We start from the raw sequence: 12,384 nt of genomic DNA on the forward strand, positions 1-12,384 counted from the left end.
TGTGGAACAAAAGCATGGTTGAGGAGGCACTTGTATTACAATTTTAAGGACAGTCAGAATATCAATATGTGGAAGAAAAGAGCAGTCCTTGGAGAAGGACTACAAATCATAAGTTGAGAACTCTAACTTGGTCACTTTGCAATCCACCTCCTAAAACAGTGTCTGGCACTCAGGCACTTAATGAATCTTTTGAAATGAATAGAATGAAATGGCAAATGAACTTTGCAAGAGACCTCTGAAGAATCTGGAGCAATTATGCTTATCTAGAAACAATAGTGTTTAAAGAGAAATACTGACAGAAATAATGTTAGTATCCCCTCTACCATAGGAACCATATAATTCAGGCTCTTATCCACTTTAAGATTACAATTAATCAGATAAATTTGTGGAAAAACATCAGATATCGTGTGCAGAATTAGACTATTTTAGGATTTTTAGATCAAAAAAGAGAAAATTTATATAGTTAAGACAGTGATGTATTTAAGCCCCTTTAAATAGGGGCTCCTTTTGCTTAAACTCCATCATGCTTCAGGCATCTTGATGGCTGCTCTGGACTAGATTATCTGGGTTCTAGATCACTTAGGCCTTAATTCCTCTGGCCTTAATTGTTATAGATGCTCATCCTGGCCAAATCCACAGAAATAACCTGAAACCTCTTAAGGGAGGTGGGATATCAATGAAACCTTAATCTGAGCATATAAGTCCTTTACAGAAAGGACTTATTCAGACCCTACATTATTAGCCACTGGAACTCCCCAGTGGGCCCTAGAAGATCACTCATTCCTTACTTTACTCCCATTCTCCTCCTGCCTGGGTCCTCCATAATTATTTTCCTTCCTTGACTAAGATCCAAGCTACAGCCTCCGGGCACTCTAGAGAACAGATTCCTTCAAGTTTTCTGTCATTTGGCCATCTGATGACATTTGGCTTCAGAAAAACTTAGTACCATATTACTGTGATACAGGTTTCCAGAATATCCAATTTCACTACAGGTGGATGTCTTGGTGCTAAGAGCACCAGATAAAATGTCTTACTTCTGTTGGGAGCAACTTTTGGGTCTTTCTCTCGGATTCCTTTTCTTTATGTTGGGATTCACTATCTCTCTTAAAATTTGTCTCCCACGTGGGTGTTGCAGAAAATCCCCTGGGCCTGGAGCAGGGTGTAGTCAAGACAGAAGGAGTCACTGTGTTGCCAGGGTGCTGATGGCTGGCTCAACCATATAGACTATTCAGTAGTGATCTAGGTAAAGGCCCCAGCTGTAGTGCTCCTTGACCTGAAATGTCCTCAGCATGTTTCTCCCATAGAAACCTGGCAGGGTTATTGCCACATTAGGCAGTTGGTCAGAATTCAATGGTTTTATGATTCTACTTCTGGCCTCATACTGTCTTGAGTAAAGACTATGCATCCATACAAATTCCATATAGAAAGAATTAACCTATAACAAAGATATAGGAAGAAGCATTGTACTACTGAACTCAAACCAACATATGCTGTTTGTAATGTATGTTTGAAAACTTTCTTTAATCCTCCACTGTAAACTTCTTTTTGAACTAAAACAATAACAACAACAAAACACCTCTTCCCACCAAAAAGGAGTATAAAGGTCTAGGGGAAATTTTTAAGAATTATAAAGGTGTAGACCTAGATGTAATCTTAGAAATTATCTAGTTCACTTCTCTCACTTAAGATAAGAGAACTGAGAACCAGGGAAGTGAACTACTGTTCCTCAAAAGCAACAACAGCATATTATTCATAGTGATACTTCTAGCACTGAACAAAGTGCCAAGTACACAGTGGGTGCTCAGCAAATGCTTGTCAAATGACTAAATTCATTCCTTGCTGCACATAGGTCAATGCTTTGCATGCAGTAGGTACACTAATAAATGTTTATATTGAAGTTATTCAACCAAATGTGATCATATTCAGAGAGAGGTATGGCTGGAAATAGACCACAGACGTGCAGCCTTTCTAACGAGGGCTCTCACTACTTCACTGGACTGTGCCTCTGGGAATACCTGAAGTTGTCTTGTCTCCTTGAAATTGATACAGTTTGGTCATGGAGCTCATTGTGCCTAAATCCTGTTCTTAGTCTACTGTTTTGTTCTAGGAATGAATGATCATTGGATTTAAATGCATAGGGGCAACTTTTAATTCACTTTAGGACTAAAAAGAAGCAATGATGCAAATAATCTAAAAGTCATTGTGTTGGTCCAGTGCTTTTCTCCCTTGACAGTAGCCGACTTATCTTCCTAAGGAAAGTTTGCTTTTAAAAATATCAAAATCTGTTAACCTTCCCTGAGTCCATATTAGCTAGATAGTGGCAGGAGGCCAGTAGAAAGATAAAGAATTGTTAAGAGCCAACAAGTGAACACACAGGTAATTATGGGTAATTACAGCTCTAACCCTGGAGACAAGGGTCAAAGTGATCTTTCCCAATACTATGAGTGATGATCTGTAATATAAGAATACTTCAGAAATTAAAAAGATTCTTTATGTTCTAGGTTCAAAAGGTTGAACACTTGATATTCTCATCAGAGATCTTTTAGTTACTAGGAAGAGCACCCCCACTAGCTCAACAGTGGCGAATTTACCATCTTCACCAGCATCTAGACATAAGAAGCAAATCATAGTGAGGGTCAAATGGCCTGGAATATCTACTAGGAATCAAAGTTACCTCTTCGCCCCCTCAGGACCATTCTGTCTGTCATCCTTACCCTTGTGTCTGCTTCATTCTCTTGCTCTTTCTAATTTATACCCTCAGTATTCCAGTTTGAAATCTCCAGAGAGAGAATATGAGTACCCAGCCAAGAAGAGATGGAACGAGTGCTAGTGAGGGAATGGATTTATTACCAGTAGACTATCCAGAGTGCCAGGGATTTTCCCCCATTGGCAAAGGTGGCAGCAGCGGGAGATTCTTACACTGAACACACGAAAGCTAGAAATATCCATGGGTAATTGGATAGGAAAAACCTTCCCTACCCCTTTCGGTGCCAGATTGGGGGTAGGACCGAGGAAAGGCAGGCCTAAGGCACCATAGAAATCAAAATGGCACATGGTAAGGTTCTGAACCAAAGAGGCCTGTCAGTCTAGCCTGAAGAAAGGAAGGATTTGTTGGGAGGTGGACCCACCTGAAGCATGCAAAAGTTTGGGATGTTGATTGGTCATCCTGGGAAAGCACCCAGCCTGTACCACACCCAAGCTAATATAATCCAGAGGAACAAAGAGGCTCGCTCTTGCTCATGACTCACTTCCTTGTGACCTGCACTGGCAAGGGGCACTTGCCTGTTCTCTGCATGGGCCATGTTGCCTATGGCCTCCAGGAAGGAACCTCTCTTGCTTTCTTGCCCACTGGGTGATTCACTAGCTTGTGCATTCATGCACTCTCCTGGGAGTACAAGACCTTATGGTCCTAAGCAGCCAAATGGCCCATTGCTATGTGGGCTCCACATGCAGGGTCTACAAGGGAGCCCGAAATTAACAGCATCTGGGAACAAGTTAAGCAACCTGGATAGAGACTATAACCACTTAGCAGCCACCTGTGGGCTGTAATTTAAACTGGAGCAGAAACTCTGGACACTAGGTTTTGTCTTGTTCTTGCTGAGGAGACAGGCTTTGAGACAGAAGCTCACCATTCTCCCAGACCACACAGCATCTGACTAAGACCTCTTTCCTTTTGCGCCAGCATCTGAGTCACAAATTTGGCTTTTGTGGTGGCAGACAACTGAACCTCTGATTTTGTTTGGTTACAATCTAGTGACTCTTGGGGGGACCTTGGTAAGTCCTGGAGGCCCTGGGATCAAGTCCCAGCTACCTGTGGCAGGCCGAGCCTGAGAGCAGGACTGTGGGGATTTCCCAGCAACTACCAAGAGCTTTTCTCAGGGAATTTTTCTGCACTCCTACTCAAGGCATCAGCCACCTGAAATGCCTGGATGGTGAAAGAAAATGGGTCCAGGGAGAAGATGGACTCCAAGACTGGGTAAGTTGAACCAGTGTGCATACCAGCGGTGCTCTAACCCTGCCACTTTAGATTTGTGTCACTTGGGCTTTGTGCCATTTGGGTCCAATTAGGACCATTTGTGGTACCAGTTGGCAAGCCATCCTGCCAGTTAGGCTTTGTACCACTTGGACTTTGTGCCATTTGGGTTTGATTAGGACCATCCATAGTACCAGTTGGCAGGAGATGAGACACCAAGACTTGCTTGTGAGAGCTCATTTAGAATAATGAAATTGTTGATTCAAGTTTTGTTTATATCTTCCCATTTCGAGGTCTTCTTATGGTTATGGTTTTAAGATTGTACTTTTATGCCATCAAGAGTTGTTCTGTTTCAACTACCGGAGGGAGTTCACTGGACCTAGTTTTAGCAGATTGGCCCATGTACAGCTATCATCCAATGTCTAAGATGGAACTGGTTTTCTAGTGTAACACTGCTTGGCCTACATATACTTTAGACTGTGGGGGAAAATGGCCCCTAAATGGTTCCCTAAACAACTACACCAGCATGTAATTGTAACTGGTTTTGCCAATGGTTAGGAAACTGGGACAAAATTCATTATGTCCCGTTGTTCATGTCTTTACATAATAAGGATCTGGCAAAGAAAGGGAACAAACTAATGATGTCAAGAATGGAAATGGCTTCAACCTGCGCCCCCTGGCCGATAGTAAGACACAGGAAGAAAAGGAAAATGAGGAAATGAGTCTCTTTAATGCCCTGAACCAGGGGATGCAGGATAAGCAATAGGAAGAATTCCCCCATCACCACCCCTACTGCTAGATACCCGTGAAAGAGGCCCAGAGGGGTGACAGACCCACCCCTGTATGATGAAGGAATAGCCTTTCCTTCAAAGACCTGAGCACCCAAAGAGCTGGGCGCCCTGGCCAGGGAGCATCCTTATCCAGAGGATAAGGACAATTCCCTTTGAGGAAAGACCCACTAAGTGACAACCATGTGCCTATTACAAGGAGGAGGGCCATTGGAAAAAGGACTGCTCAAAACTCAAAAGGAAAAATAGAAAGAACAGAAACCCTCACCAAGAAATGTTAGAAAGGAAGGTATTGGCTGATGGCAGGATGCATGGGAAAAAATCAAGCCATTTTATTAGACAGCCCAAATGTTGCTTTGCAAATCACCACTACCTTAAACCTGACCACCCTACACCTGGACTCGGGAAGGCTCAGACCTCCAGCATTTTGCTTGGAAATCATTACCAGCTCTACTGGACCAGCAGACTGGATCTATTGGACCAGCTGCTGACAGAACTTGACTGGTAATTATATGCAGATGGGAGCAGCTTCATGGAGAACGGTCAGCAACAAGCAGAGTTGCAGTAGTCACCATAGACAAGGTGGTAGAAGACCAAGCCCTTGCCATAGAAACCTCAGCACAAATGTCAGAGCCTTAGAATTATCCTGAGGAAAGAATGTTAACATCTACACTGACTCCAAATATGCCTTCATGGTAGTCCATGTTCATGGACAATATGAAAAGAAAAAGAGAAGGGCTCTTAACCTCAGGGGATAAGGACATCCAACATGCAAAAGAGATTTTACAATTGCTAGAGGCAGTGAATCTACCAAACCAGATTGCCTTAGCTGCACTGCTAGAGTTGGACTGCCTTATAGTATTCAAAGTGACAAGGGACCATCATTCAGAAATCTCCCAGAAGATGGGACAGGCACTACAGATTCAGTGGAGACTACATGCACCTTGGAGACCCCAATCTATGGTGAAGACTGAGAAAATGAACCACGCAATAAAGAAGATCCTGGAGAAAATATGCCAGGAAATGCATGTGAAATGGCACTAGGCACTCCCTATTGCCTTGCTCCGGATGAGGGTAGCACACTGAAGTGGGCTTACATTAAGCCCTTTTGAAATAATTTATGGGAGACCCTGCCAAGTTTCTGTTTTAGGAACACACCCTTTAAATTTAGAACATGTACAACATCCAGGTCAAACACCTGAATAAAACTTCTTCCTTTTGTACCAGTACCTGCCTCATGAGTTTGGCTTTTGTTGTGACAGGCAACTGAACCTGTGTTTTCATTCAGTTACAGATTCACTTAGAAGTGAACATGTGGGGAGCCAGTGATCACCATTTCTTTATTACAAAAGCCAACACATGTTTGGTTTTAAAGATGCAAACAATCCAATTTTGTGTGTAGAAGGTATGACTCTCAGTTCATAAATTTGGCAGTATAGGAGTTACAACTAGATTTTCCAGAATAATTTATTTTCTGCCTTCATGACCCAAGCCCCTGACCTGCTGGGTTTACAAGGAGATGTCACTACAATCTTTCCGGATGTTTATACCTTCCTTGGCATTGCTTCCCATGCTTGAGCTTTTTCTAGTGCCAGGGGACACATAAAAACCAGAAAGATATGAATTTTGGCACGTTAGCACATATTTCTCTGTATATGTATGTATTGAGGAAGGAGAGCATAGGAAGAACTCTGAGACTGCAATACTGTCATTGGCCAGCATTTAGCACCCTGGTTGCCAGGGAACACCTTTTACCAATTAAGTAGAATAAATAGTAAACCGAGGCAGGAAGGAGGAAGGAAACAAGTCTCACACACTAACTCAGCAGCCCTGAGCCTGGTCTGATAATATTGCCAGGTGTTCCAGCATCACAAGAAACACTATGTTAGCAAGAAAGAAGGAAAGTGCCCCAATTGTAGTTAACTTCCTCCTGTCACGTATTTGTTTTACAACAGGATGACCAAGTGGAGTCTGGAGAAAGATAAGGATTTGGCCTGACAGACCCCCACACATCCCTAAGTTTGGGTAGTGACATTCCCACAGGAAAGCTGGCACCACATTTACCCCTTAATCAATATGTGACCTTTTCCCTCCTAGCCCACCAACTATATAAGTCCTGAGAACAAAGGATTCGCTCTTTCTCTGTGGGGGGCTCAGGGTGCTCTTGGCTCTCAGGCCACAGGGCCTCTGGCCACCGGGCCTCAGACTGCTCAGGGGCTTGCTACCTTGGTCTTCAGCTGCTCTTACTTTTGCCGCCCTGCTTTGCCCTGAAACTTTGCCTTTCACCCCCTACTCTACCCAGTCCTGTTCTCTTCCATGGGAACAGGCCACTAATAAAATCATTACATACTACTAAATTTGCTGATATGTAATTCTTTACATGTATCAACAAGAAGAACCAGGTCTCTCCCGTCAACAGTATGACATTGTATGTATGCTTATTTCTGTGTGTGGCCACTTTCAGTATATGAACACTTCCATAATCTTTAACAACAAAATTAGAGCATAACCACTATTCTGCAAATTTTTCAGTTAACAATATAGTATGTAAAATAGTTAATATTCTGTGTTTTTCCCCAGTTTTGTAGAGATATAATTCACTTACAACACTGTATAAATTTAGGTTGTACAGCAAAATGATTCATACTGATTTGACTTACGGAGAGCATGCAGTGATTACCACAAGTTTAGGTAACATCCATCATCTCATTTAGTCACAAAAATATGTGCAAATATATTTTCCTTTCTGATGATAGTTATTAAGATCTACTCTTTTAACGCCTTTCATATACATCACACATCAATGTTAACTAGTCACCATGCTGTATGTTATATCTCTAGTACTTATCTTATAACTGGAAGTTTGTGCCTTTTGACCACCTTTCTTCTGTTCCCCTTTTCACTATCCTCACAATATTGTTTTTAAAATAATAAAATAATAATAATAATAATAATAATAGCAGCAGCTAACATTTACTGTGGACTTATCATGTGCCAGGCACTATTATAAAGGCTCAACATGTGTTAATTTATTTAAGCCTTACTATAACTTTATGATGGATGTAGGTGCTCTTATTATTTCCATTTCATAGATAAGGAAATTGAAATTGAGAAGTTAAATAACTTGCCCATGATAACACAGAGATTTGCAACAGTGTGGATATTCCACCATTTATTTTACCAATTCCATAATAATTCATTTAAGTTACTTCCATATTTTCTCAGTTATAAACAAAACTCTACAGTGTCCATTAGAGAGGGTATTGGTTATGAGAGCATTTATTTTCATCCCTTCTCACCATTAGTACCTTGTTTTCCACTTGGAAATTTCATCCGTTAGTTCTGCAGCTTGGATGAGGTTGAACACAGCCCCAGATCCATCCTCACCTACGCTATGTAATCAGAGCTACTTTCCTCCTCCTTTAGTGTAAACACTTCAAAACATGGGATAAAAATTTACATTCACAACAATAATGTGTGAAAATGTCCATTTTATTACTTTACTCCAACACTTGTATTATCCTTTCATTGCTACTATTGATGCATCAAAATTAATTTTTAAAAATACACAACTAATAAAATTGATAAATAATCTCTCACAAGACAGAAATAGAATACATGACTTTCATATCATTATAAAAAAAAAAACCAATGGACCAGAGAAAACTGGATCATTCTGGCAAAATAGAAAGGGGAGGAAGCAACAAGAACATGTAATTAACAGAAAATACAAAGATTAGGACAGGATAAACCCAATCTATCTAAGTATCACACTATGTAAATAGGTTAAATTCCCCCATTAAAAGACAAAGACATTTAAGATAATACCAAAACAATGGCAATAAAAGAATGGTATATCAAAGATATACCAGGAGGATGCAAACAAAAATACAGCAAGGGAAGCATTTACTAACATCTGGCAGAACCCAAGGCAAAAAAAATTAAGTGAAACAAAGGTGAATATTTCAAATAATGAAAGGTACACTTCACAAAGAAGGTAGACATCACAAACTATTATCTATCTAACAACCAAGAAACAAATGTATATAAAACAAAAATCAGGAGAAATGTAAGGGAAAATAAAAAATTGCAATCATAGTGTAAAAATTAACATTTTTCTGAGAATAGCTTATCAAGTGCAAAAAAATAAGAACAAGAACATCTTGTATAATAACATCATTAATTTAAATATAGTAGATTGAGGATCTTACATCCTACACAAATAGATTTGAAACTTTATATCTTATACATCGATGTGCAGTAGAAATATTAATCAGATGCCTCTTGCCTGCCCCAAAATGGGGACCTGGCCTGCAACCCAGGTGCGTGCCCTGACTAGAAATTAAACCAATGACCTTTTGGTTCATAGACCAGTGCCTAACCACTGAGCTACATGGCTCTTGTACATTTTTTTTAAATGCCCGTAGGACATTGAGAAAAACTGCCAAAAAGACAAATATTCATAAATTCCAAAAAGTGAAAACCTTTTTTAAATTTTATTGAGTTATAATTGACATACAACATTATATTAGTCTCAGGTGTAAAATAAAATATGATCCTTGTATATATTGCAAACTGATTTTTACAGAGGGATCTGACGGAATCCCTGGAGAGAAAGAAGGTAGTGACCTCAAGGTGACATAGCAGATTCTGTGTTGTAGTAGAAGGAAGGGCTAGGAAAAATGCCAGAGGCAGCAGGGCCGTGGGTGGAATATTTCCATACCCTAGGGTAAAGGGTAAAAAAGCCAGCATCCTAGCATTGCATTGCCCTGGCAACTGAGCTGGCAAAGCCCAGGAAGCCCACCCTGGGTAGAGACACTGAGCTGGCTGACAAGCATGATGGATGAAAGGAAAAACCCTCCTCAGAAGTCAGGAGGAGGTTCAGACCTGCCCCCATAGCCTGGATTGGCTGGGAAATTGGATGCTTCTGCAGTTCTGGGAAGTTTGGAACCTGAATTTTTAAATGGTTGAAGGGGAGAGACTCAGGCTGAAGCCATGGGGCCAGTAAACAAGCCCCAGGTCCCTCCTGGCACAGGAAGTAAGTTGTGGCTTGGGAGGCTGGCGCTGCACAGTTCTGCTCCATGGGGCACAAGGACACAGCAGCCCGTGGCCAGAGAGATGGGGCACAGGCAGAGAGGAGGAAAGGGTAACACCCAGCCAGTGCACATAGACTCCAGATAGAGATGCCTGAAGTCAGATTGCAAGCAGAAACCAGCTAAGCCACCTGGATGATCGTGCTGCAGACACCTGTGTTTCCAAAAGGACGGTATTTTATCTTATCATTTTACTTATTTTTTATTTTATTTTATTTTTATTTATTTTATTTTTCTTCTATGTTTATTATTTATCAATATTTGGGGGTTTTTTCATTGTTTTATGCTTGTTCAAGTAGAGTTCTCTCCATTTTCACCCTACCATGCCCCCCCACCCCACCTGTCCTTGCCTCTCACCTTTGTTCCTACCTGCCTTTGGCTTTGTCCATGTGTTCTTTATACATGTTCCCTGATGGCCCTTCCCCTATTTTCCCCCATTACCTCTCTTCCCTCTCCCCTCGGTTACTGTCAGTCTGTTGTTTATTTCAGTGTCTCTGGTTATATTTTGCTTGCTTGTTTGTTTTGTTGATTAGGTTCCACTTGTAGATGAGATCAAATGGTATTTGTCTTTCACCCTGGCTTATTTCACTTAGCATAATGCTCTCTAGTTCGATCCATGCTGTCATGAAGAGCAGGAGCTCCTTCTTTCTTTCTGCTGTGTAGTATTCCATTGTGTAAATGTATCATAGTTTTTTTTAATGTATTTTATTGATTATGCTATTACAGTTGTTCCATTTACCCCCCTTCACTCCCATCCACCCTACACACCCCCTCCCAACCACACTCCCCCTCTTTAGTTCATGCCCATAGGTCAAACATATAAGTTCTTTGGCTTCTACATTTCCTATACTATTCTTAACCTCCCCCTGTCTATTTTCTACCTACCATTTATGCTACTTATTCTCTTTACCTTTTCCTCCTCCCTATCCCGCCTACTCCCCCACTGATAACCTTCCATCTGATCTCTGTTTTTGTGATTCTGTTCCTGTTCTAGTTGTTTGCTTAGTTTGTTTTGCTTTTGTTTTAGGTGTGGTGGTTAATGATTGTGACTTTGCTGTCATTTTACTGTTCACAGTTTTGATCTTCTTTTTCTTAGAGAAGTCCCTTTAACATTTCATAAAATAAGGGCTTGGTGATGACAAACTCCTTGAACTTGACCTTATCTGAGAAGCACTTTGTCTGCTCTTCCATTCTAAATGAAAGCTTTGCTGGATAGAGCAATCTTGGATGTAGGTCCTTGCCCTTCATGCCTCGGAATACTTCTTTCCAGCCCCTTCTTGCCTGCAAGATTTCTTTTGAGAAATTGGTTGATAGTCTGATGGGAACTCCTTTGTAGGTAACTGCCTTCTTATCTCTTGCTGCTTCTAGGATTCTTTCCTTTATTTTAGTCTTGGCTAATGTGATTATGATGTGTCTTGGTGTGTTCCTCCTTGGGTCCAAATTCTTTGGGACTCTCTGAGCTTCCTGGACTTCCTAGAAGTCTATTTCCTTTGTCGGATTGGGGAAGTTCTCCTTTATTATTTGTTCAGATAACGTTTCCACTTGTTGTTCTTCCTCTTCTCCCTCTGGTATCCCTATAATTCAGATATTGGAATGTTTAAAGATGTCCTGGAGGTTCCTAAGCCTCTCCTCATATTTTTGAATTCTTGTCTCTTCATTTTGTTCTGGTTGAATGTTTCTTCCTTCCTACTAGTCCACACTTTGATTTCAGTCTTGGTTTCCTTCCCATCACTATTGGTTCCCTGTACATTTTCCTTTATTTCACTTAGTATAGCCTTCATTTTTTCCCTCTAATTTGTGACCAAATTCAACCATTTCTGTGAGCAACCTGAATACTACTGTTTTGAACTGTGCATCTGATAGGTTGGCTATCTCTTTATCACTTAGTTGTATTTTTTTCTGGAGCTTTGATCTGTTCTTTCATTTGGGCCATTTTGGGGGGCTGGGTCTTGGCACACCTGTTATGTAGTAAGGAACAGAGCCTTAGGTGTTCACCAGAGCAGGGCCACCTATTTCACTGCGTTGTGACACGGTATGTGGGGCAGGGGTCTGAGAGGAAATAATGCCACTTGCTCCTCTCTCTGCAGGATTTCAGTCACTTCCCCCACTACCCACAAGCAAATTGGGCCCATCTGGTGCTGATTCCTGGGTGGGTGAATTTGTGTATGTTGTAGGACCCTGTTGGTCTCTCCAATGGACTCTCCTGTGAGGCTGGGAGTTTCTCCCGCTGCTGCCTCAACCCCCACAGGTGATTTCAGGCAGAGGTTTGAGGCTTTATTTCCCCGAGCTGAAACTCTGGGTTGCGTGGTCTGTCTCACTCCCCAGTTGTTCCTCTCAGTTTATCTGCACACAAATGTGGGACTGCCCTATCGGCCAGCCACTGCCTTGCCGAGAGTCTTCTCTGCCCAGCTGCCCATCTCCGCCCCTCTTACCAATCTGAATGAATATTTCTTCTTTAACTCCTTGGTTGTCAGACTCACATACAGTTTGATTTCCTGTCAGTTCTGGTTGTTTTTTGTTTTTAAATTTG

Source organism: Phyllostomus hastatus, unplaced genomic scaffold, assembly GCF_019186645.2.
Source record: "Phyllostomus hastatus isolate PE091 unplaced genomic scaffold, TTU_PhHast_1.1 phas_contig_62, whole genome shotgun sequence".
Classification (NCBI taxonomy): Eukaryota; Metazoa; Chordata; class Mammalia; order Chiroptera; family Phyllostomidae; genus Phyllostomus; species Phyllostomus hastatus.